This window comes from Pleurodeles waltl, chromosome 8 (genome assembly GCF_031143425.1).
Source record: "Pleurodeles waltl isolate 20211129_DDA chromosome 8, aPleWal1.hap1.20221129, whole genome shotgun sequence".
NCBI classification, from domain to species: Eukaryota; Metazoa; Chordata; class Amphibia; order Caudata; family Salamandridae; genus Pleurodeles; species Pleurodeles waltl.
In genome coordinates, this window is record NC_090447.1 from 75,388,672 (window position 1) to 75,415,547 (window position 26,876).

Consider the following 26,876-nt stretch of genomic DNA (forward strand, 5'->3'; position numbering starts at 1 on the left):
AGGTATGAAGATGAACTGAATGTTTGAAGTAATTGAAGTTTGATTCGGATTTTTTACCCTTTTAGAAGTTGAGTTTACCTATATCATTATTATTTTACTCAGTAGAAGAGGACAAACTGCAGACCAAGATGCTGCAAATCGTTAATATATATTGATTTAATTAATATTAGTAATTTTAGTTGTCCTATTGTGCCTGATTTCTCTAATTGGGTATCTTTTTCAAGTTGAACTAACCACTATACACAATGATATGATGTCCACAAAATTAACCAATAGGGAACATTTATATTTTAATGTGTTAGAGGAGTATACCAATATTAAGAATGTTAAGGATTGTTTTGTTTGTACATATTTACCTTCCTCAGTGGCAGATGGAACAACTTATTCCCAATTGCCCTTCTATTACTCACTCTCCTGTAACGTTTTTGCTAGTGTTCCATAATGAAGCATTATTGTCTCCATATCTTTCAGGCTTCAAACTTCTCTGAAAGTACTTGCTGCTTCTGATGGATACAACTACCTGTGGATTCCTCACCTAAAGAATTTTCCCCACGTGCCAGCATTCAACGGAAATGTTCTTTTAGCTCTGCACGTCGACGATGACGTCACAATTGCCCGACTCCCACGCGACGCCGTATGATGTCATTCAGGCAATAAGAGGTCCTCGTCGATGTGCAGACGTCAGTTCCCTTTTTTCCATGCCTTTGAGTAATGTTTTTTTCTTCGAGGCTACCAGGGAGCTACTGTTTCACTTTGTATGTAACGATGTCTCAGCCAAGGAAGTTGGGTTTTAAACCCTGTAGGGAGTACGGAGGTCGAATGTCGGTCACAGACCCACATGAGAATTGTTTGTGGTGTCTGAGCTCTGACCATGAGGTCGAAGCGTGCAGTTCATGTCAGCACATGAATCCAAAGGCCCTTAAGGAGCGGGAGGCCAAGTTGTTCCTGGTGAGGTCTAAGAAGAAGGAGAAGCATAATCGCCGTGAGTCTTCTTCCAAGTCCTCGAAAGCTCACAGGCGTCATCGAGACTCCCGATGTCGGCATGAATTACGGCGCCGGTCAAGTAAGGACCGTTCCCGCTCGAGGTCGCCATCGGCTCGGCGTCGAACGACTTGGGAAGTGAGTCCAACTGTTACACCTCTGCCTCCGACGACTCCAGCTTCTCCGACGTCTCCACTGTCGGTCTTTGAAGTTGATCCACACCGGCGGCCGACGGTCTCTCCGGCGCAGACAGAGATGCCCGAGCCGACACCGGCTTCGCCTCATGCACCAACTCCGCAAGGTTATCCGGCGTTCTCGGTGGCAGGCACAGAGCCTGCCGTATTTCTCAATGCGATGTTCAACGTCTTTGCCACCATGGCTCCGGGAGGTGTTCATTCGGGGCCTTCGGGTCCATTGGCCTATGACATGGGTGTTCCGGCTTCATACAGACCGACACCCTTCATGCCTTTCCTTCCTTCGGGAAGTGCTGGTTCGGTGCCGGTACCCATGGCGTCGCCTAGAAGATCGCCGACGATGTCTACTGCCCTGGTGCCGATGAGTTCGCCGCAGCTTCAATCTACTTTAAAGAAGCCTACGACGCCGTCCAAGGTCTTCGGCGTCAGCAGATGCCTTATCAACGCTGGGGATTTAATCCAGGCTCCGATCCAGGGGATTGGCTCTTAGACTGCTAGAGGAGCAGGAGTATGAGAAGCAGCTCTTGGAAGAGGGAGAGATTGTGGAGCCACTAGGAGACCTGCAAGGCTTGGACACGGCTAGTGGTTTGGACACTTCCCCGGAGTGGGACTTGGCTTCTCCAGGGGAGTACACTGAGGAGGCTGCCTCTTTTAATTTGGTGGTCAGGAAGGCGGCGGATTTTCTTGACCTTCCTCTTCCAGCTGCGGATGTTAAGACAAACATTCTTACTGAGGTTTTGCATTCATCATCAGCTGTGGCAGAGCCGCTTCTTCTGTTTAATGAGGCACTTATTGACCCGATAATGGAGGTGTGGAAGAAGCCTGTGACTTCGACGGCTGTAAACAGGTCTGTGGCGAGGAGGTATCAGGTGGCTCCTGGAGATCCAGCGTTCGCATCCAGAAACCCAACTCCAGAGAGTTTGGTAGTGCAAGCTTCATGCTTCTCACGCTCTGCTCCGGGATCTTCTCCAGGGGTTCCCGCGGACAGGGAGTCCAAGAGAATGGACAAGTCTGCTAAGAAGGTGTTCTCTTCATGTAGCATGGCCCTCAAGTCTACGAATGCTACCTGTATCCTGGGAAGGCACATTTATGCTCTTATGGACGAGGCCAAGACGCACTCTGCATTGCCTCAGGAGGTGCTTAACCTTTTGGTTGATGCTCAGGCGGTGACCCAGGTTATTCAATCTGGGCTTGACACATCGGACTCTGTGGCCAGGGCTATGGGCACGTCAATAGCGACAAGACGACATGCCTGGCTATGGTCTTCAGGATTCTCTCCTGATGTGCAGGCAACACTACTCGACCTGCCCTTTGATGGGGACAAACTATTTGGAGCAAAAGCTGACTCTGCCTTGGAGCGGTTCAAGGAGAGTAGGGCCACGGCAAGATCTTTGGGACTGCAAGCATCCACCTCCACTTCCTTAAGATCATTTAGAAGGTTTAGGGGGTTTGGGCATGGCTCTTCCTTTCGAGGGAGATTCCAGACAGCAGTTTTCAGCAGCTTACCCTTATAGATAATTCAGGGGCAGGGGTAGAGTTCGTACTAGAGGGGCCGCCCAGCACCACTCTGCCTCTTCCTCTTCCTCCGGAGGGGTGCAGCACGGAAAACAGCCTTAGTCCTCCATCACTCCCTTTACATGCATCTCCTGTAAGGGGGAGACCGTCTCAATTTCTTCACATGTGGGAGTCTATAACATCGGACTCCTGGGTCACCGAAATTGTGGTGAAAGGTTATACTCTTCCCTTTCGGAAGTTTCTTCTCCCATCCCTCCCCACCCATCCTTCTGTTCGGAAGACCATCTTCTTTTACTGCAACAGGAAGTGCTAATCCTTTTGTCGAAAGGTGCAGTGGAGTTGGTTCCAGAGCAGGAAAGGGGTCAGGGCTGTTATTCAAGATACTTCCTGATCCTCAAAAAGGATGGCCGGTTGAGGCCAATCCTGGACCTGAGGATTTTGAATTGGTTCCTCAAGCAGGAGAAATTCAAAATGCTGACCCTGTCACAGGTTCTTTTGGTGTTGAACGAAGGAGATTGGATGGTGTCTGTCGACTTGCAGGATGCTTACTTTCATATCCCGATCCTCAAGTCGCAAAGGAAGTATCTCCTTGGTTGCGGCAGAGCTCCAAAGGAAGGGGATAGCAGTATTTCCTTATCTGGACGACTGGTTGATCAAAGCCAGGTCTCCGGAGCTCGTGTTGCATCACCTGCAGTCGACAACCCAGTTGTTGTTCGACCTGGGCTTTTTTGGTGAACGTGCCCAAATCTCACCTAGAGCGCTCTCAGCGCCTCCTGTTCATAGGGGCATTACTGGACACAACATTGAATCGGGCCTTTCCTCCGCTGCAGCGGATTCAGGACAGTCAGGCGTTGATTCCAATGTTCCAGAATGGAGCGGTTGTTCCTCAAGGTCCTTCGTCTGCTCAGTCTGTTTGCTTCTTGCATTCTGCTGGTCACTCATGCACGCTGGCACATCAGGGCTCTTCAGTGGTGCATCCGCAGGCAGTAGTTTCAACACAAAGGAGATCTCGAGGAATCGATAAAGATCTCCAGAGATATTGCAGCGGATCTTCAGTGGTGGGCTGCGGACGGCAACCTTTCACAAGGAAAACCGTTCTCGCTGCCTCCTCCGGTGGCCATAGTGATAACGGATGCCTCCACTCTAGGGTGGGGTGCTCATCTGGGGAACCTGGAGGCCAAAGGTCATTGGTCTCCAGGGGAACAAAGGCTTCACATCAATCTGTTGGAATTGCGGGCGACCCGTCTGGCTCTCAAGGCCTTCCTTCCTTCCATTCGCAGTCGGTCGGTTCAAGTCCTAACTGACAACACTACCGCGATATGGTATATAAACAAGCAGGGAGGAGTGGGGTCGTATCGTCTCTGCAGGGAAGCTCTACGGTTCTGGTCCTGGGTTCAGGACCATTGGATTTGCTTGGTAGCAAACCATTTGGCCGGAGTTCTGAACGTGCGTGCGGACGATCTCAGTCGGCGCATCTCGACCGATCACGAGTGGCATCTTCATCAAGACTTGGTTCTTTACATCTTCCAGCTGTGGGGGTACCCACAGATAGATCTGTTTGCCACTTGGGAGAACGCGTACTGCCCGTCATTCTGCAGCCTCCAGTATCCGATGCAAGGAGCTTTGGGGGACACGTTTCAGATGTCCTGGAAGGTTCAGTTGCTTTACGCGTTTCGCCCCCATACCTTTAATTCCTCGGGTCCTGAGGAAGATCCGCCAAGACCGGGCCCAAGTCATCTTAATAGCTCCGGATTTGCCAAGAAGGGTATGGTATTCAGACCTCCTCCAACTCTCTCTGTGCCCTCTGCTCCGTCTCCCTTACAGGGCAGACATCCTCTCGCAGTCGCAGGGGCAGGTTCTACACCCCCACCTTCAGAGCCTGCATCTTTGTGCCTGGAGATTGAACGGGGCAATCTGAGTACTTTTTCTCTCCCGCCTGAGGTGGTGGAAGTTATATTATCGGCCAGGCGACACTCCACCAAATCTATCTATGCAAGCAGGTGGGCTAAATTTGTGAATTGGTGTGGAGAGAATCAAATTGATCCCTTGAGTTCCCACTTATCTGACATACTGTTGTTTGCGTTATCCTTGGCACAGAGGGGTTGTGCAGTTGCCACTGTTAAGTGTTATTTATCTGCGCTGTCGGCCTTTCTGTGCCTTCCAGACCAACCCTCCTTGTTTAAGTCCCCAATTGTTTTGAGGTTCATTAAGGGTCTCACTAACACGTTTCCGCCCACTCCATTCGTTATGCCACAGTGGGATCTGAACTTAGTATTGACCTTTCTTATGGGTTCACCGTTTGAAACGATGCATTCTTGTCCCTTGAGGCTTTTGGTTTTAAAAACTGTTTTTCTGGTTGCCATAACCTCTGTTAGAAGGGTGAGTGAGCTCCAGGCTCTTAGTGTGGAACCCCCATATACTTCCTTTTACATGGACAAAGTGGTGTTAAGGACCAAGGCGGCTTTCCTACCAAAGGTTGTTACACCCTTTCATTTAGGATAGTCCATCACAATTTCTTCCTTCTATCCTCCACCTCATCCATCCAAGGAGGAAGAGAGGCTTCACCGACTTGACCCAAGAAAAGCATTGAGCTTCTTCGTCGACAGGACGAGGGAGTTCAGACAGGACAATCAGCTCTTCGTCAGTTACGTAGGGAAGAGGAGGCAAAGCTGTCCACAAGAGAACGCTTTCCAGGTGGGTCATTCTTTGCATCAAATTGTGTTATTCTTTAGCAAAGAAGGAACCTCCTGTGGGGCTACGTGCCCATTCCACCAGGGCTAAGGCGGCTTCATCGGCCTTAGCTAGAGGTGTTCCTGTGGTTGACCTCTGCAAGGCTGCAACTTGGGCATCCCTCCACACTTTTGCCAAGCATTATTGTTTGGACTCTGAAGTTAGGAGGGATGGCCATTTTGCACGCTTAGTGCTGCAGGATTTCTTGCTTTGACCATTCAGGCACCCACCACCGGGGGCAGTACTGCTTTGGGACTCTATTCTTTAGGTGAGGAATCCACAGATAGTTATATCCATCAGAAGAACGAGTTACTTACCTTCGGTAAACCCTTTTCTGGTGGATACATTAGCTACCTGTGGATTCATCATGGTCCCACCCGCCGCCCCGTTGCTTGACTGGTCTTACCAAGAATTCCTTGGGTGAGTACCCGTACGTTGTACATATGTATATGCTGATGCAATGATTTATATATGTGTATATATCTTTGTGTATGTATATATATATATATATATATATATATATATATATATATATATATATATAAACAAAAAAAGGTCATGCGTATATATGTATATATTTTTATGCATAGTTTTAGTTTTGTAGGATTTTATGCAGTGGGTTGTTTATTTCTATTGGTTAAGTTTCATATTAGTGGAAATAAATGTTAATATATAAGTTTGAGGTGTTCATATCACATTTGTAGTGTCAATGTTCTCCTGTTCGCCTCAAAGGCACGTAAAAAATGGTGATAACGGACGTCTGCATGTCGACGAGGACCTCTTATTGCCTGGATGATGTCATACGGCGTCGCGTGGGAGTCTGGCAATTGTGACGTCGACGTGCAGAGCTAGAAGAAAAGTTCAGTTGAATGCTGGCGCGTGGGAAAATTCTTTAGGTGAGGAATCCACAGGTAGCTAATGTATCCGCCAGAAAAGGCATTACTGAAGGTAAGTAACTTGTTCATCTGAAGACTCTGGGAATTGCGTAACGTTTTCCAAGCTTTCCAAGTACATGAAATTGATTTCATAACCTAACTTGAATTTTAATCAAGCTAAAAAATGAGTTTGTGTGTAGCTTGAGTGAAAAAATGCTTGAGTTTATTAGAGAGTATTATGAAAGACGGGTCAAAATTCGAAGAAATTTTGAGGATATAAGTATGAGTAAGATGCAGATAGAGGCTGAAGCGAAATTCAGGAATACGAATGTTCACCTGAGATTGAGGATCGACCATGCGATAAAGGGAGTATTGTGCATGGTTTAGCAGAAGTCTCAAGGTAATAGATCAATGGAAGTTGTTGGAGAAAGTGAGTGTGAAGTGAGTTAAGTGGTTGATGCTGAATTTTTGATTGGTGAGGAGCCCATGTTTAGAGGAGTTTACTAAGTTTGTGGAAAGTTTGCCTATTTTAATCTTCCTTCTAATAGGCTCGGTAGCTGCGGTCTTGCTTTGGTACTTACACAGGTTTCCCATGTGAAAGAAGTGAGTGATGATGTTAGTTTGAAAACGGTGAGGCGTGGATTTGGACAAATTGTATTAGATGTGCTTGGTGCTATGATTCCATTTGTTGGTGTGGCTTTGAACAATGTGAAAATATCAGATTGTCAACTCTTGTTGATTGTCTTGCTTCTCACACTCCTAGAGCAGTGGTTCCCAACCTGTGGTCCGGGGACCCCTGGGGGTCCGTGAATCCATCTCAGGGGGTCCACGAGAGCCTAGAAAATGAAAAAGTTTTAACAAATATTGACAAATTAGGTCCCCAGCTTCCAGTAATAACTCAGGTGGGGGTCCCCGGATTCCCATGATGATTCAGTGGGGGTCCCTGGGTTCCATTAATGTTAAAGTGGGGGTCCACAGAAATCAAAAGGTTGGGAACCACTGTCCTAGAGCATTAACTGAAATAAATGAACTAATGGCTGTGTGTGCAAGGACTATGCAAAATCGTCTTGCATTGGATATTCTTGCAAAGGAGGACAGTGTCTGCCATGTGTTGACGGTACAGCAGAGCTGCACCTTTATTGCAGATAACAGTAAGCTTATTAAAGCAGATTTCTTAAATGTTACTATTGTCTTTCGTTAAGTAAAAGATCTTGATGAATATAGTTTATGAGAATCAGTTGGATCCTGGTTTATCGAAATTAGAAAGGGATTTGTAAAGGTTGGGTAGTAGTTTGACAACTTAGGAGGAAGTGTGCTGCATTCCATTTCACCCACATTAAATATTATGTTAATTTGTGCAATTAGTGCCTTCCTCTTGCTTAAAATGTTTGAATCAATCTTTTCTAAAATGGGGTTAAAAAGTGGGGTAAGAAGAAGGTGTCACAATGTTGTCAAGTAATAGGAAGTGTATTATTTATGAACTCGAATATATCAAATGGTTTATTAATTGATTATAGTGTTCTTAAGACAGATTTAGACGATTTGCGCGGCATTTACAACTGTTTGAGCAATATTCATTGTGTGCCAGTGATTTCAGATATGTCAGTCAGTGTTTTGAGCAGTGTTAGTTTTTGTTGGGGATAATATGCTGATGTTTAAAATAATGACCTCAAGATGCTGGAAAAAAGACAAAGCAATGCACACTGCATTATGAAATGTGATAGTGGGATATTGCTGCTGATCGTAATCATCAGAGAGGGGCATCTGTGGGAAGTGTTTCCTGATTAAAATCATATGTCATTTATAGCTAAAATGAAAATGCAGGGATGCACAGAAATATTTTTTTCTGACCTATGCTAACCTAAGCCTCCGCGCCATCTTGTAATAAATAGCATGGCTGCTGTTTCATAACATTCATCATGTGTTCACTGCACGCAGCCTAATATGCACTTTTTGTTTTGTAATGACATATGATTCCTGAAGAACTCCTGAGGAAGCCTTTAGATACTTTTCAAGACTCTTCCTGCTCGCACACTGTAGTCTATTCACTCATGAGTCTTTTTAATGTTTCATTTAACTATATTGGTCTTCTACACCTAATGGCATTAGGCCTGTCATGATTATTATTATGTGTGGTCCCCTCCTACTGAATCACTAATGGAAGCTTCTATCATTTAATCTCAAAATAAAACACAAAAATGCAGAAACATATATATATCGAACACATACACATTTTACTTCATGAAAGAAATGCTAAAATCTAAATGTTACTGGGAAGGTTGACACTTTTCAAAATGTATTATTTTTAAAAGACAAAGCAATGTGCTAGACTTTAGTATATGACTATCCGTTTTTTTTCTTTTAATGCTTGCTCTGTTTTTGTGGGCACATACATACTAGATTATCTTTACTATATACTTGCACTGCTCCTATGCCTCAAGCTAAGGATTCCAGTTTAATTGATAGATTCTAATTTCAAATTCCTTAACGTTTACAGAAAATTTTAAAGCTTTCAATTTTGTGTTTTTTATATGTTCTGCTAATAAGAGTTAATTTACGGGAGTCATGGACTCCTTAGGCAGGTGTCACAGACCTTCATGGTTCCTCAGGCAACAGGTTAAGAACCACTGATTTAGGAAAATAAAGCAAGGCTGGTGGTATTACAACATTTTATAATGTTGAATTGTGATTTGCTGTAATTTTAATACAAATGATCATCCCATGCTGACTGTGGGTTTTTTATTGCTTTCTGTGGTGAAATTAGTTATAAAACCCCCTGCTTTTGGGGATGAGACATGTTTTTGGTTCTCTGCTAGATATACTGCTTGTTTCTCAATTAATCTGCTGCACATTTGAATGTAGACTATTTTTCAGAATTTGCTCATTACTGCATCTATTTTAAACTCGTAACAGCTTTTATGGCAGTCAGTTTCTATGTCTTATTATTGAGGTATTGAACTTAACTTGACAACATTTTTGTCTTCTGCATTGTACTTTAATATTTGAATAAACCTTAATGGTTTTCCAAATTTACTAATCTTTAACTCCCTTTTTTCAGTTAGTCTTTATTATTCACTGTATTTTGAAATGCATTTCGAAATCTTATTGCTAGGGATACATTGCCTCATCTTTCCTCGAGGGAATACTGTCTCTGACCCTGCAATTGGTTCAATGACTATCATGCAGATCATGTAAAGGATAGTGCGCACGTCCTCTTGGACCTTCTGGCAGGCAGTCTTAGACCCCATAGACCATGTGCCACTAATGGCTAGATTGAAGGATATTGATCTTGACTATCTTGTGTTAAATGGATCTGTTCTGTTTTTGATTGGCTACTGTTAGACTGCTTTCCTCCCATTTTTTAAACCTGCTTCTAGTTGGGTCCCCTGTGGTATCCCTAGGGTAAACTGTCTGCTTCTATGGCTTCTTTGTTAGATATCCTGGATGAAAAATTCTATATGTATGCTGACGATACCCAGGTGTTTAACTTGACAGCTTCATATGTCTCTGCCCAACCATATGCTGATATAAAGGACATTCTGGTTGATGTGCTAACCACTGTAAAGCACTAGATGACTCTAAATGTCCCCAAATTGAATCAAACCAAAATCAAGCTCCACACTATTTGACATTCTGAACACAGGAATCCTGTTTGTAAGCCAGAAATTGTGGGCCATGCTCAACATCCACTGACCACTGTTTGTAACTCAAGACCTGATTTAGAGTTAGGCAGATGGGTTACTCTGTCACAAACATGACTGATATCCTGTCTGCCTTATTACATGTGAATTATAATCAGTAGCACTTGTAATATGCCAGAGGGGATATCTCTCATTTCTGATGGATACAACTACCTGTGGATTCCTCACCTAATGAATACTCCCATGGCGCCAGCATTCGACGGAAATCTTCTTCCTAGTCTCTGCACGTCGACGAGGACGTCACTCTAGCCCACGCGATGCCGTCTGACGTCCTACAGGCAATAAGAGGTCCTCGACGACGTGCCGACGTCAGTTCCCTTTTTTCCGTGCATTTGAAACGGTTATCTTCGAGGGAGCAACTGTTACTTTTGTGGTTACAGTGTATTTTTTGCTGCGTAGTCCTTCGCTGCAGTAATAATGTTGCAGAGAAAGTCGGGTTTTAAGCCTTGTCGTGAGTGTGGGGGCAAGATGTCAGTTACGGATCCTCACTCCGACTGCCTTTGGTGTTTAAGCTCCGACCACGACGTCTCGACTTGCGATTCATGCCAGCACATGAATCCAAAGGCCCTCAAGGAACGTGAGGCGAAGTTGTTTATGGCGAAGTCGAAGAAAGAAAAACATCATAAGAAGTCTTCTTCGCCAAGGCATCGGCGTCATCGAGACTCCCGGCGCCGTAGAGAATCACGGCGCCATTCAAGCAAGGAGACTCGTTCCAGGTCTTCGGATCGGCGCCGGAGGACTTGGGAGGTCAGTCCCACGGTCACGCCGCATCCATCGACGCGTTGCCCTCTCCGGCGTCACCGACTTCACCTGGACAGGCGTCGGTGATTGAAGTGGTGCAGCTTCTGGTGTTGTCTCCGGCGTCGCAGACGTCGAGGCCGGCGTCGGGGTCGCCTTCGATACAGGCACCCCAGTATCCGGCTTTTCCCACCCCTGGAGCCGATAGTACCGCATTCCTAAATGCGATGTATACCATCTTCCAACAGATGGCTCCAGGGGGTGCTCCGGCTGGCCCTTTGGCCTTTTCATTGGGTGACCCTGCGCCTCTACGGCCGGCACCCTTTATGCCCTTTCTCCCTTTTGGGAACGTGGGCTCGGCGCCGGTGGCCGCTCCGGTGACTTCGGAGGGATTGGTCCCGGAGATCTCCATTCCGTCGTCGGGATTTCGTCCTGTGACTCCGGTGGGTCCATCCGCTCCGAGTGCTCTTTCATCGGCGCCGAAGCTACCTGTGGCGCCGGACGCGGCGTCAGTGGCTTCTGAAGATCGGCGCCGATCTTCGGCTTCGGCGGAGGCATTGTCGACTCCGCGTATCGAGCAAAGGCTTCATTCGAGGAGACGTGCTCTCCGTTTATTAGAGGAGCAGGAGTACCAACGAGTCCTGGAAGAAGGAGAACTAGAGGACTCTGGTGATGGACTGCATGGTCTAGATACAGCCAGTGGGCTGGACACTTCCCCTGAGTGGGATCTTTCGTCTCCAGGGGAATACACGGAGGAGGCTGCTTCCTTTCACGCAGTGGTACGGAAGGCAGCTAGTTTTCTGGACCTGCCTTTGCCGGTGGCAGAGACAAAACAGAACCTTCTGACAGAGGTGCTTCATCCGGCCTCAGCTGCGGCAGAGCCTCTATTGCCGTTTAATGACGCTTTGCTGGATCCGGTGCTAGAGGTGTGGAAGAGACCAGTATCTTCCCCAGCGGTTCATAGAGCCGTAGCCAGGAGGTATCGAGCTGCACCAACTGACCCTGGCTTTCTTTCTAGGCACCCTACACCGGAGAGCTTGGTGGTGCAGGCCTCCTGTTCATCCAAATCAGCGCCTGGTTCTTTCCCGACGGTGCCTGGGGACAGGGACTCGAAGAAACTGGATGCGCAGTCCAAGAAAATCTTTTCGTCCTGCAGTCTGGCGTTGAAGGCCACCAACGCAACTTGTATCCTGGGGAGATATATTCATGCTCTTATGGATGACATTTCCTCATCGTTTACGGAGCTTCCCCAGGGTCTTTTGGATGTTGTTTCAGATGCCCAGGCTGCCGCGACCCAGATTATTCAGTCTGGGCTGGACACGACCGACTCGGTGGCCAGAGCAATGGCCACGACTGTGGTGGCAAGGAGACAGGCCTGGCTCCGTAATTCGGGGTTTTCTGCGGATGTGCAGTCAACCCTATTGGATCTCCCTTTTGATGGGGACAAGCTGTTTGGCGCCAAGGCAGATTCGGCCTTGGAACGTTTTAAGGAGAGCAGGGCCACAGCCAAATCGTTAGGACTCCAAGCTCCTTCTTCCTCTGCCTCTTACAGGATTTTCAGGAGGTTTCGGGGATTTGGGCGTGGCTCTTCCTCTTCTTCCTTTCGGGGGAGATTCCAGCAACCTGCCTCTTCCCATCCCTATAGATCTTTTAGAGGGAGAGGGAGGGCCCGCACCAGAGGAGCCTCTCAGCAGCACTCTGCCTCTTCCTCGTCCTCTGGAGGGGTGCAGCAGGGAAAGCAGCCTTAGGCTTCCACCGTTTCCCACTCACTCCTCTCTTGTAGGGGGAAGATTACAGCATTTTCTCCGCAAGTGGAAGACTATTACAACGGACACTTGGGTTCTCAGTATTGTGGGAAAAGGCTACACCCTTCCCTTTCGGGAGTTCCCGCCCCTCATCCCGCCCCGCCCATCTTATTGTTCAGAAGAACACCTCCTGTTGCTAGAACAGGAGGTACAAGTCCTCCTTTCAAAGGGCGCGGTAGAGTTGGTCCCAGAGCAGGAAAGGGGTTGAGGTTGTTACTCAAGGTATTTCCTGATTCCCAAGAAGGATGGTCGGTTGAGACCAATCCTGGACCTGAGGATCTTGAATTGGTTCCTCAAACAGGAAAAGTTCAAGATGCTGACCCTAGCTCAGGTGCTTTTGGCGTTGAACAAGGAAGATTGGATGGTGTCTGTCGACTTGCAGGATGCTTACTTTCATATCCCGATACTCAAGTCGCACAGGAAGTATCTCCGGTTTATGGTGGGATCGCAGCACTATCAGTTTGCAGTCCTTCCGTTTGGTCTTACTTCAGCACCTCGAGTCTTCACGAAGGTGATGTCGGTGGTTGCGGCAGAGCTCAGAAGGAAGGGGATAGCAGTATTCCCTTACTTGGACGACTGGTTGATCAAAGCCAAGTCGCCGGAGCTTGTGTCGCATCATCTGCAGTCAACGACTCAGTTGTTGTTCGACCTGGGTTTTTCGGTGAACGAGCCCAAATCTCACCTGGAGCCCTCTCAGCGCCTCCTGTTCATAGGGGCAGTACTGGATACAACATTGAATCGAGCCTTTCCTCCGCCTCAGCGGGTTCAAGATATTCAGGAATTGGTTCCAATGTTTCGAAATGGAGTGGTAGTTCCAGTCCTCAAGGTCCTTCGTCTGCTCGGTCTGTTTGCCTCCTGCATTCTGTTGGTCACGCATGCTCGCTGGCACATGAGGGCTCTTCAGTGGTGCCTCCGAAGGCAGTGGTCTCAACACAAAAGAGATCTAGAAGGTGCTGTCAAGATCTCCAGAGATGCTGCTGTGGACTTGAAGTGGTGGATTGCGAGCAACAATCTTTCACAAGGAAAGCCGTTCGCGCAGTCGCCACCAGTGGCCACGGTCATAACGGATGCTTCCACTCTAGGGTGGGGAGCTCATCTGGGGGATCTGGAGATCAAAGGCCTTTGGTCTCCAGAGGAGCAGATGTTTCATATCAATCTGTTGGAGTTACGGGCTGTACGTCTGGCTCTCAAGGCCTTCCTCCCTTCCCTTCGTGGTCAGTCGGTACAGGTCCTGACGGACAATACTACCACGATGTGGTACATAAACAAACAGGGAGGAGTAGGGTCGTACCTTCTCTGCAGAGAAGCTCTTCGACTATGGTCCTGGGCAAAGGACCATCAGATTTGCTTGGTAGCAAATCATCTGGCCGGGGTCTTGAATGTACGTGCGGACGGTCTCAGTCGCCAATTCTCGGCAGACCACGAGTGGCGTCTCCATCCAGATCAAGCCCGTTTGATCTTCCAAAGGTGGGGGTTTCCTCGGGTAGATCGGTTTGCCACTCTGGAGAACGCGCATTGTCCGTTATTCTGCAGCCTCCAGTATCCGATGCAGGGAGCGTTGGGGGACGCGTTTCAGATAACCTGGTGCGGCCAGTTGCTTTACGCGTTTCCTCCCATACCCTTGATTCCTCGAGTATTGAGGAAGATTCGCCAAGACCGGGCGATAGTCATCTTAATAGCTCCGGATTGGCCAAGGAGGGTGTGGTACTCCGACCTTCTCCAACTCTCAATGTGCCCTCCGCTCCGTCTCCCTTTCAGGGCAGACCTCCTCTCGCAGTCGCAGGGGCAGGTTTTACACCCCAACCTCCAGAGTCTGCACCTACATGCCTGGAGATTGAACGGGGCAACCTGAGTTCCTTCTCTCTCCCGCCTGATGTAGTGGATGTTATATTAGCGGGCAGGCGACACTCCACTAAATCTATCTACGCTAATAGGTGGTCTAAGTTTGTTGCGTGGTGTGGAGAGAGGCAGATTGATCCCTTACATGCTCATCTATCGGACGTTTTGTCTTTTGCTCTGTCTCTAGCGCAGAAAGGTTGTGCAGTGGCTACCATTAAGGGTTATTTGTCGGCCTTGTCAGCCTTCATTTGTCTTCCAGACCAACCATCGTTATTTAAATCCCCTATTGTTATCAGATTCTTGAAAGGTCTTCTAAATAAATATTCTCCAAAACCATTCGTTATGCCGCAATGGGATTTGTCCTTGGTCCTGACTTTCCTTATGGGGTCCCCTTTTGAGCCTATGCATTCTTGCCCCTTAAGGTATTTGGTTATAAAAACAGTTTTCCTGGTAGCTATAACATCTGCAAGGAGAGTGAGTGAGTTGCAGGCCTTATCGGTAAAGCCCCCTTATACAACTTTTTATGGGGATAAGGTGGTGTTGAGGACCAAGGCTGCTTTCCTCCCGAAGGTTGTTTCACCCTTCCATTTGGCTCAGACAATTACTTTGTCCACGTTCTATCCTCCGCCTCATCCTTCTAAAGAGGAAGAAAGACTGCACCGTCTGGACCCAAAGAGGGCGTTGAGCTTCTTTATTGATAGAACAAAGGATTTCAGGCTGGAGGATCAGCTGTTCATCGGGTACGTGGGCAAGAGGAGAGGAAAGGCAGTCCACAAGAGAACACTCTCCAGGTGGGTGGTTCTTTGCATTAAAATCTGTTACTCTTTGGCAAAGAAGGACCCTCCTGAGGGCATTAGAGCTCATTCCACCAGAGCTAAGTCGGCCACTTCGGCCTTGGCCAGAGGTGTTCCTGTGGTTGACATCTGCAAGGCCGCAACTTGGTCGTCCCTTCACACTTTTGGGAAACATTACTGTTTGGACTCCTGAGGTCAGAAGGGACGGCCATTTTGCACGGTCAGTGCTGCAGGATTTCTTGGTTTGACCATTTAGGCACCCACCTCCGGGCGTGGTACTGCTTTGGGACTCTATTCATTAGGTGAGGAATCCACAGGTAGTTGTATCCATCAGAAGAACGAGTTACTTACCTTCGGTAACGACTTTTCTGGTGGATACATTAGCTACCTGTGGATTCCTCACAGTCCCACCCGCCTCCCCGTTGCCTTTCTGGTCTTACCAAGTAATCCTTGAGTGCGCTCCTCTTGGTCTTCAAGGTTGCAATAGATGTTGTATATATGGATACTTGTGTATATTTATCTGTGTATATATATATATATATATATATATATATATATATATATATATATATGTATATATATATATATGTATATGTATATATATATATGTATATATCTTTGTGTACATACATGATTGGCATATATTTGTTCGTTATATTAAATTTACAGCTATTCATTGCAATATTGTGTATTTTACAAGGTTATGGGATGTTGCCTTGCTCTTTCATTTCATTGGGTGGTTGTTCTCATGCACGTAAAAAATGTTGGTACTGACGTCGGCACATCGTCGAGGACCTCTTATTGCCTGTATGACGTCAGACGGCGTCGCGTGGGCTAGAGTGACGTCCTCGTCGACATGCAGAGACTAGGAAGAAGATTTCCGTCGAATGCTGGCGCCATGGGAGTATTCATTAGGTGAGGAATCCACAGGTAGCTAATGTATCCACCAGAAAAGTCGTTACCGAAGGTAAGTAACTCGTTCGTTTGTGACAGAGTAACCCGTCCACAAGCTCTAAGTCAGGCGCTTAGCCATTTGTATTGACCTGGACCCTTCTCTTAAATGCCCCATTTCTGAGCTTTCCAGTTTCTGCTTTCAGCAAATTGAGCACCTGAAGTAAGGCATACCTTATGTTACCACACTGCCATAGTCGTGGCTCTTATTCTGTCTGTTAGAAATTGGGTCTCTAGTTGGCAGATGTATGCACCATGTCCTACAGGGATAACAAATGTCAAATGCACATATTTGCAGATACTTACAAATGCATTTACAAAGGAGTTTTGACACGGAGTGAAAAATCAATGACCAAAGGTCTGTTTATTTTTGCTGCAGCAAAAGAGGACAGGTTTACCACTGGCATCCCTGGCCCGAAATAAAGTGTGCTAGCATGAAGCGTTTAACAGTGATATTTATACTCATACATCAAATGATACATAAAGTATGTAAATAATGATATACGTCATACAGATATTTTAAGGAGGTAATCAGTTTCCACACACCGGTTCCATTCCCAGCTTTGTCCTCGACTCCCTTCTGCAGCTGCCTGACTCCCCACATTCTTGAGACCCTTCAAAGGATTGCGTGGTTCAAAGGTATAGATATCAGCCTTTCCCTCCCCAAAATACAACAGCCGAGGTCGGTTAGTTATTTTGACCACATGATTATAATGAGTAACGTGCCCCAGTTAGGGAAAGAAACCAGCTGCAAGCCTGTGGTGTGGAGCCAGGCTTATTTTACTTAAACAAATATACATAAGATAACATATGTGATAGACAGTGCGTTCAGAGAGGAAAGGGCTCAAACTTACACGTGTTAAAGGAAAAGGATCAATTAGAAATGGATTCTTACAATCGACCCTTTTTGAGTTTTTTTTTTTCCTCCCTGAACATAATCAACGTTTGAAAATTTCAAAATTTCCTCATATATGTTGAATTTTACTCCTACTTCCTTGAAATTGACATTCATGGGGACATAAACAACCGATGGGTATGAGCAACCAGTATCTGTAGTGAGAATAGTGGGATCAATAGCCATTAGGGAATTTATCTCTTCTCTCTGCATCATAGTTCGATTGGTTTCTAGTATTTTCACTGGAGGAAGTTTACACAATTTTAAACAGGAACAGAACGCAGGTAAGCACTGTACTAACAAACAGCTTAATATAATAGCTATTATTATAAAAAGTATGTCTTTAAACAACCAGCCCCACCCCCCAAGCCAAGACCATAACCATGATAAACTCAAATTGCCTCCTTCATATTGGCCCCCCTTTTCAAATACCTGTACTGCTTCTTTTATTTTCCCAATATCCAATTCTATCTCTGATAACTTGTTGACAAAATAGCAGCACTTTTGCTGGTACTGATGTTGGATTAAAACACATACTCCTCCTTGTTGTACCGTAATCAAGTCTAGGGCAAGCCGATTTTGTATCGCCAATTGGGCTGCAGAGTTTATCTCTAGCTGTACACTTCCTATGGCCTCCCTAGTGGCATTAAATGCAATGGCTAATTCAGCAGACATGTTCATCATTGCCAGTTGTAAGTCGAAAATTCCAAATCCTGGAATAAGAACATGTAGTATTTGAAATACCCAGTTCTTTCGTTCCTCCAATATGGGTGTCCCTCGTTTGTACCTATGTGCAAAACTCCCCATGTTAAGGGGCTGGGAAGATGATATATTTGATATCACAGTAATGTTGGGTGCCAAATATGCCAGTGAACATATCCCTTCCCAGTTTAGAGGGAGTACTTTATATGCAGTTCTTCCACATACGAAGTACATGCCTCCCTGGATTTGTGAATTTATAATACTGTATTTTATTCGGGGCAAACCCACACCCTCTGGGGTGTCATGCTCAGAACTATTGCAATACTTGTAATCCTCCCAAATTGCATTTAGCAATGATACATTTGCCCAGGGTGCAACATAAGAACATCTAGCTGTCCAGAGGGGGCCAAGGAAAACCCGGGATAATAATACAGGTGAATTTTTCCCAGTTCTATCTTGTTCCCTGGAGGGATCATGTAACAATCCTTCTGGATCTACCAGAACCTCATTTTCTCCCACTGTCAGGTTCCAATAATTTACAGTGTAATTTTGCTGAGTCCCATTAATTAACGCAGTCCAATTTCTGTCTATTTTCTCCTCTCCTTCAAGATCCCAATTCCCTGTTTTGATATCAAATAACAAAGTGTAAACACATTGTTCAGGTGGGATCTTCCCCCATGTATTTTGCCTCTGGGTATTGTCCGTAAAAACAGGTACCAAAACATATGGGAAACATTTTAAGTGTGGCATTCTCCTCAGGCATCGGGGAGAGCTTCTATTCTGCCTGGGTATTAGGGAGCACCACACACCTAGGGTACCATTGATATTCTCGTTGGTCACATCTCCAAGTGGTATTTGGTACAAGACACACTTCCCCTCTTTCATATTCGCTTGGTGATACTGGTACTTCATAAAGGCCTATAGGGTCCTCAGGGTGTCTAGACAAGTGCCGGCAAATCCAGCAGTTAGTGAGACTTAATGTCTCAGCTAACTTTCCATGAACCTTTATCAATGGATGTAAGGTAGGATTTTGCAACAATGATGCATTACCACTGGACATTATACATATTAACATGAGGGTCACTAGGTACTTCATTGTTGTTTTGTAGAAATAGTTATAAGGCCACTCTTCTCTATTCTCTCGAGTGATATTTGTCCTGCCAAATGGATATATTTTCATAATTTTATTCTGCTCTCCTCCTTGTTCCTACAACCTTTCTATGGTGCAGTTTTACTCGTCTCTACCGCCTATGTGTGTTCAAAAATATACCCACACAATTACCAAATATGCAAATGCAAAATATTGATATCACTATACTAATAATCATATATGTATATATACAAATAAGTGAGTTTTCCTTCAATGTTCACAACCCACTAGGGTTCAGCAACGCCGTGATTCCCACTCCAGAAGTTAGGCTGCACTAGTTGGTCCATGAACAAGTTTTTCAAATACTGGACGATAGATGTTGGCTTGATCCTAGGTCACTTGACTGCTCCTTGTCGAGTTTTAACTCCTGATGAGACTCAACTCCCAGTGAGTAAGTCGCGATACTTCAAAGTTCGTGTTCAGTATAGTGCGTCCGTTTCGTTCAGTGTCTCAGTAAAGTGAGGGCAGAGGCCAGCAATTGCAACCAGATCAGTGGTGTGCTTGGGTATTTAACAGAAAAAGGCACCTTCTTTCCCGCTGGGACTACAAACCGCACCAACCCTAATGACTGGCCGCTTCCGTAGAACTGGTACTTGGTTTTTCTCGCCAGTCACAGAACTGTTAACTCCACTTACACACTTTCTTATCACAGATAATAGTGTTGCACAAGCTGCATCCCACTATGCTTGTGCTCTCGTTGAGACAGTTGTTCTGACCAATGTTCTGGTGTCGTTGCACAGGCTAGTCACCTGTGTTCATGTTCATGATGAAAATGTAGTCATCACAGTCATTTACAACCTCGTCGCCCAAAGTGTGCGTAACAACAGTGAGGATAGCTCGTTTTAATGCTGGTACATCAATGGCATCAGAAATGCCTGTGGCGCTGAAAGCGGGGAACTGTATTTCATGAAGGCAAGCATGCCGTATTCTGCTGAGCAAAGGATTCTTTGGCCATTCAGAAAAGACCTCCGTTTCCAGTTCCAGGCTGGGAGCTATCAGGGTGATGTAAATGTAGCTTTTCGTAGGGGTCACCACCTTACGCACCTTCAGAATTCTGTTCATTTGGGTGGGCGAGGACGCAGATTGTATCAATGAGTTTGTTGATCTTCAAACAGCAACCCTTCGTCACTGGGCTGCTGTGTCACCTCAGGAGCAGAAGTGGTAGCACTTGAAACCTGTGGAGGTGTTTCCTGTCTCCCTACTTCTCTGTAATCAGGAGACAATGGTAATTCTGCTGTTGGAGTAAATTGCAGTGGAATTGGTGCACGCTTACAATGGCTAGCATGTATCCAGTTTTTCCTTCCTTCCACTTTCACTGCTGTCTGTGTTGCAAGCAGTACCTGGGCTGGCCCCCGCCACCTGGGCTGAAGACTGTTGGTTCTTTGAAAGTTCTTTGTCATAAGCCAATCCCCTGGCTTAAAAGGGTGACCAGGGTCTTCAAGAGGAGTCAGTAGGCTGGCCTTGACCTGTTGGTGGATCAAACGCAAATCTTTAGTCAATTGTTTACAATAGTCTACAAACAAAGGATATTGCACTTCAGAAAGCTTCTTTGGTCGTGATACCCCCCAGATATTGGCTGGCCTCCCCATGACAACTTCATAGGGGGATAATCGTGACTTGCTACTGGCAGTCATCCTGATGGACATTAATGCTAGGGGCAAAGCATCTGGCCATTTTAAGTTGGTCTCCGCACAAATCTTAGCTATTTTGCTCTTCAAAGTGTAATTATACCTTTCTACAAGGCCCGCTGATTGTGGGTGATTTGCAGCATGAAATCGATGTTTGATGTTAAGGGCGGTACAGACCTTCTCCATTACCTCATTAGCAAAATGACTGCCATTGTCACTCCAGACTAATCTTGGCAATGCGTATCTAGGAAAATATTCTTTCAGTAATATTTTGGCGGTAGAGAGGGCACCATTGTCTTTTAATGGGTAGGCCTCTATCCATTTTGAAAACATGCATACTACCACTAACATGTATTTCAGTTTGTTACATGGTTCCATGTGGATAAAATCCATCTGTATAGCTTCAAAGGGGAGGTCAGGAGGGGCAAAATGGCCAGGGGGCGTAGGGGTCCCTTTTCCTGCATTGTGTACTGCACACACCATACAACTTTTGACCAGGTTATTAGCAGCTTTGGATATCATGGGATTACTCCAAACGTGGTCCAAAGTTGTCTTGATGCCTTGGGCACTGATGTGTGCAGGACTATGGGCCATAGTAACCATAGCGTGTACATAACAATTAGGTAACATCCATCTTCTTCTGTCTGTGTCATCTGTGTAACAACCCTCATTGTCTAGTCTACCGTTCTTCTCCCACTGTTCCCTTTCCTCTGCTGTTGCTTCTGCTTGAATATCTCTCACACACTGCAAGGTATTTACTAATACTTCGTTCTGGGGCTCCCCCCTGATACTATTCTCAACGTATGCATTGTCAAATGGTGCTCGTGCTGTTGCTTTCGCTGTAGAATCTGCAAAAGCATTTCCTCGTCCTATATCATCAGAATTGTTTTTATGGGCACTACACTTAATGATTGCGACCTGACGGGGCAGGCTGAGAGCATTCAAAAGTGTCACAATCAAGTTGCCATGCTGAATGGTAGTGCCATGTGACGTGATAAAGCCTCTATTCGCCCAGAGTCGCCCAAAATTATGAGCTACTCCAAACGCATATTGGCTATCAGTGTAGATATTAACACTAAGATGTTCACTTATTTCACAAGCTCTGGTGAGGGCAATTAATTCTGCAGCCTGTGCCGAATTTTGTGTGATTCTATGAGATTCAACCACTGTTTTTAATGTGGTGACCGCATAGGCTGCAGTGGTTGTACCGTATGGTAACTTGAAGCAAGACCCATCTACAAACCGCTCTCCCTGTGGGTCAGATAGGGGAGTATCTGTTAAGTCTACCCGTCCCTTGGTTTCTTCCTCAGTGGCAAAAATGCAATTATGATCAAATTCCACATTGTCCTGAGGGAGGGGTAGTAACGTAGCTGGGTTCAAGACATTGCACCGCTTCAAAGTAATATTTGGACTGAACAATGTTAATTTGTAACCCGTTAGACGAGCACTGGTGAGGTGCAGCGTCTGGGTCTTGTTTAACAAAATATCAACTACATGAGGAACCATCACAGTGAGCAGATTGCCACCAACAAACCCTTCACTTTGTTTCACCGCAGCAGCTGCAGAAGCCACTCCTCTAAGACAAGTAGGCAAAGCTTGCGCCACAGTGTCCAAGGTGGAAGAGAAGTATGCACAAGGGCGTTGTCTACCACCTTGATCCTGTGTCAAAACAGACAATGTACAGCCATGCTTTTCATGCACAAATAAAACAAATGGTTTGCTGTAATCCAGATTACCCAATACAGGAGCAGAGCACATCGCCTTTTTTAATTCCTGAAAAGCCTCCTCACATCTGTCAGTCCAAGGTACAGGAGAGGGCTCATCTGAAAGTGTCAGAGCAGTCAATGGTTTTGCTATAAGTGAAAAATGTGGAATCTACTGTCTGCAAAAGGATGTAAATCCCAAAAATGCTCGGACTTCAGAAGGGGTGCGTGGTGCAGTCATTGTATGAACCAGTTTAATTCTGTCTGGATGTAATCTCCTTCCCTCCTTAGAGAGGAGGTGTCCTAGATAGGTGACCTCCTCTCTACAATACTGCAATTTTGGGAGGGACACCTTATGGCCCAGGGATGTTAAATGATGTAATAATGCAACAGTATCAGTCTTACATTGTGTCATGGAATCTGAGGCAATTAAAATATCGTCAATGTACTGCAACAGTGCAGAGCCTGAAGGTGGATTGAATTGGTCTAGTTGACGTTTAAGGCATTGACTATATACACTCGGGGACTCCACAAACCCTTGAGGAATTCTTGTCATCGCGAATGATCTACCAAAAATCGCGAAGCTAAACAAATATTGAGATTCTTCGGCAATTGGAATGCTGAAAAAAGCGTTCTTCAGATCAATTACGGTGAAAAAACACGCAGAGGGTGGGATCATGGTGAAAAGACTATTCATGTCTGGGACCACGGGAAACTGGGGAATGACTATTTTATTTATTTCTCGAAGATCAATAACTAATCGATATACTGTGTTATCAGTAACTGATTGCTCACCATCTAATCTATTAGCATCATTTTGTTTCTTTACAACAGGAAGAATTGGACTGTTACATGGGCTGCTCACTATTTCCTTTATGACACCTGCATGCACAAGATCAGATATGACTGCCTTGAGCCCTTTTTCGTTTGCTTTAGGTAATTTGTATTGAGGAACACGAGGTAACCAGGCACCTGGTTTGATTTTTATTACAATAGGGTCGATATCCATAATGCCTACATCATTTTTGTCTTTGGCCCATAATCGAAGGTCTAGTTCCGTTAGCTCTGGGGGTAAGTCGTATTCCTGTGGGAACATGCACTGAGTAGGGGAAACACTATCCATAGTTACATAGACACCATCCATTGAACAGTGAATAACTGCATTTAATTTCTTTAACAAATCTAATGCAAAAAATTTTCATTGCAACCTGATGTTAAAGAGAGTGGCGTGTGTACTGTAAATGGTCCTACAGTTACTCTCATAGGTGTTGAGATGGGGCTCACCACGGGGATCCCAGAAATCCCAATTGACGTGGTATGAAGCCCAGACAGGGGAGCCCCGGGGACTGCAGAATGTGCAATAGATGTTCTGGTGGCACCAGTATCTAGGAGAAACTTATGGCCCTCTCCTTCGATTTTTACATCAATGTAGGGACCATTCTGATCTACAGGAATACTTACTCGCCCCTGGCCCTGTCTGTGGCTGTCCTAATAATTGTAGGATTCAGAAAAGGAATCATCAGCATAATATTGTCGTTCAAATGCATTGTCAAAAATATTAGTATTACGCGGGACCTGGTTCCCATTCTGCCATTTCTGATCAGTTCTACCTCTCCCTCGTCCTCGTGCATTACCTGCCGCGTTCCCTCTATTAAGTGACATACTTTGTCTTCCTTCCAGTAATGGGCAAGTATCACGCCAATGTCCATCTTGTTTACAGTAGGCACATTGGTTGATATTCAATCAGCGTTCTTGGGGTGGTGCAGATGCACCTCGGCCTCGACCCCTTCCCCGTCCCCTTGGTGGGCCACCCCTTGGTTGAGGGGTTGTATCCCGCTGGGGATATGCCTGCTGTAATAGTACCCTTTTCTTCAATTCTTTAACTGACTTCTCATTCTTTTCTAATTCTTCCTTGTACCTGCTCTCATAGTATTGTGCCATCTGTAAAATCTCTGCCTGTCCCTTCGTCATCCACGAACTCTCTGTTGCTTTTAATTTTTGTGATATTTCAGGTAGAAGGCCATTAACAAAGCGTTCTACAAATAGTGTGACACCTGTTATGGTGGCGAGGTCTTGGCCGCTAAAATCTATGAAAGCTTGTTCAATTCTAGTAAAATAATCTGGGACATCTTCACCTATTTTCTGTTTATAAGTGGCAAGTTTTCCCCAATCCACAGTCTGAAGAGGTATGACAGTTTCTAACTTCGTCAATATCCGATTTAGGTAAATTTAAAATATCCTGATGCGGCAGGGATCCTGGTGCCCTTCGTGCTTCCCGTGCTTCTAAACCCCCCCATGTATCTCCCAAAGTAGGCGCATCATCTACTCTTCGAATTTTATGCCAAACTTCAGGGCCCATTAAAACACCAAAAAAATAGTCAATGTCTTTGAGTGTCATGGTGGTGGTGGAAATAGCAATTCTAAGGTCCCGATAGAATCCAGCTGGATTCTTTTGAGGGTCTGGCAAGTCTTTTTTTTTATAGCCATTACCTCCTCCCTTTTCCATGGGATATGGACAAATTGGGCCACCGGTACAGGAGCTGGTTGTCCGGCGGCAGCTGCTGCTGCAACTGCAGCTGCAGTGGGAATATCAGGGTGTACTTCCCTCATTGGGTACCCCTTGTCATATGTATTGAGAACATCTTCTCTGGCTATAACACAAATGCGTACTCCCTCAGTTATACCGTTACTATCAAGCATACAAGCCACACTGTCCCGTCATAATTGGTGTAATTCTTGTTCACAAGGGAGAGGGGTAGAATCTCTAATACAAGAATTCCAATCCCTCTCCAATTTTTCAATCATGTACTGTATTGCTAATTGCTGTCCAAAATATGACATCTGTTGTATTGTGTCCATAATATCGGTGTGAGTGTAAATAGGATGTGCCATCCAGGTCTCTGACTGATTTTTGATAACCCGTTTTTCCCCCTCCCCAATAGTGGAGCGGGTACTAGGGGGCGAAGTCGACTTCATAGGTGTGCTCCATATGGGTGAAAGTGGGTGAGTGGCTGTACACCGTTGGCGTTGTCCATTTGGGGTATTAGGGGCAGGGGACATTATTGGTAACCTTGTAGTGCTGGCTGGTAGTGGTGGGGCAGGTGGTGGAGGGATTAGGACTTGGGCTATTGGGGTGGCTTGGGCTAGAGGCTGTGGTTGCTGTGGCACATGCTGCTGTGGTGGTGCACCTGGATTTCCCAAATTGTGCCCTTGCTCTTGCTGCTGTTGCTGTGCCCCCATGATAGGTTGGGCTACTGCAGGGGTTGTGTAAGGTGGAGGTGCAGTAGGGCTATTATCTAATAGCTGTAGCAATACCTCATCTTCCTCTAATGCATGTTTGGGTTCTGTTGGCTTTGATACATAACTTCCCTCCACCTGGGCTCTATGGACTCTATCTTTAGACTCTATTATTTTCTGGGTTTGGGAATGGTGGTACAGCGCTGCTTTCTGCATGATGGTTCTCCGTTGTTCTTTTTCTACCAGTTTATCTGTCTTAATTTTTCTTTTGGTGGCCTCCGTGTCCTATTTTCTGTATACCTCAAACATATGTTGTCTAGCCTTTTTATGAAACAAACATTCCTGTAGGTAGGTTAGTTTCTTTAAATCAAAAGACCCATCCTCCGGCCACTGGAGGTCAGGACAATGTCTAGTATATCTGCGCCATATACTATTATACAAATTATTCTCTAAACCATAATCCTTTAACATGTCCCACCCTGGTGTTCCCTCCTTTGGGATCGGTTGTTTTTTATCTAAACGTGGAACATGATTTCGGCGTAAACAAAGACATAGCCCTTGCCAACATTTTTTATTTCCCATATCTAACCCTTTTTAAATTTCAAAGTGCAACATGCACCAAAGAAACCCTTTTTCAAATGTCTACCAACTTACAAATTGCTCCAGGCCTGGGCAAACTAGTCAAGATTAACAAAAACACGTGTAATACAAATTGTCAAATGGTACCTTGTACAAATGCAAATTTACCAAGAACTAATCATTCCCAAAAGTGATAAGTTATCCAAAAACAATTATTCTCTCAAATGCAAGTTAAAGCATACAAATAGCCAGCGAGGAACAGTCTTACCTGACTATCTGCTTTTTCCTGGATTTCTCTCCGGCCGCCCGTGTCAGACTAATCAGTCAAGATAAAAACCGATGTTTCAGGGACTTCGCTGGGACATCATGAAAAAGCGGGGAGAGGCCTGCCCGGTGGATAAGATGCAGCTGCTTGAAACTAAGTCTTTGTGCAGGGGCCCCTGGAATCTACACCTCTGGAACGGCGTTCCCCCCCTGGCAGCACGTCTCGTGACAGCGCTACTGAAGACATCCACTGGAAGGTCCCTATTCAGGCGCCAAATTGTAAAATGCACATATTTGCAGATACTTACAAATGCATTTACAAAGGAGTTTTGACACGGAGAGCCGGAGTGAAAAATCAATGACCAAAGGTCTGTTTATTTTGCTGCAGTTTACCACTGGCATCCCTGGCCCGAAGTAAAGTGTGCTAGCATGAAGTGTTTAACAGTGATATTTATACTCATACATCAAAGGATACATAAAGTATGTAAATAATGATATACGTCATACAGATATTTTAAGGAGGTAATCAGTTTCCACACACCGGTTCCATTCCCAGCTTTGTCCTCGACTCCCTTCTGCAGCTGCCTGACTCCCC

General features: G+C 45.6%; 1 long non-coding RNA gene across 1 annotated transcript in view; it reads left to right on the forward strand.

Moving 5' to 3' along the window:
* LOC138249729 (uncharacterized) overlaps window positions 1-26,876 on the forward strand; it is a 430,927-nt gene that overhangs the window by 77,025 nt on the left and 327,026 nt on the right. The gene's annotated exons all lie outside the window — the stretch shown is intronic.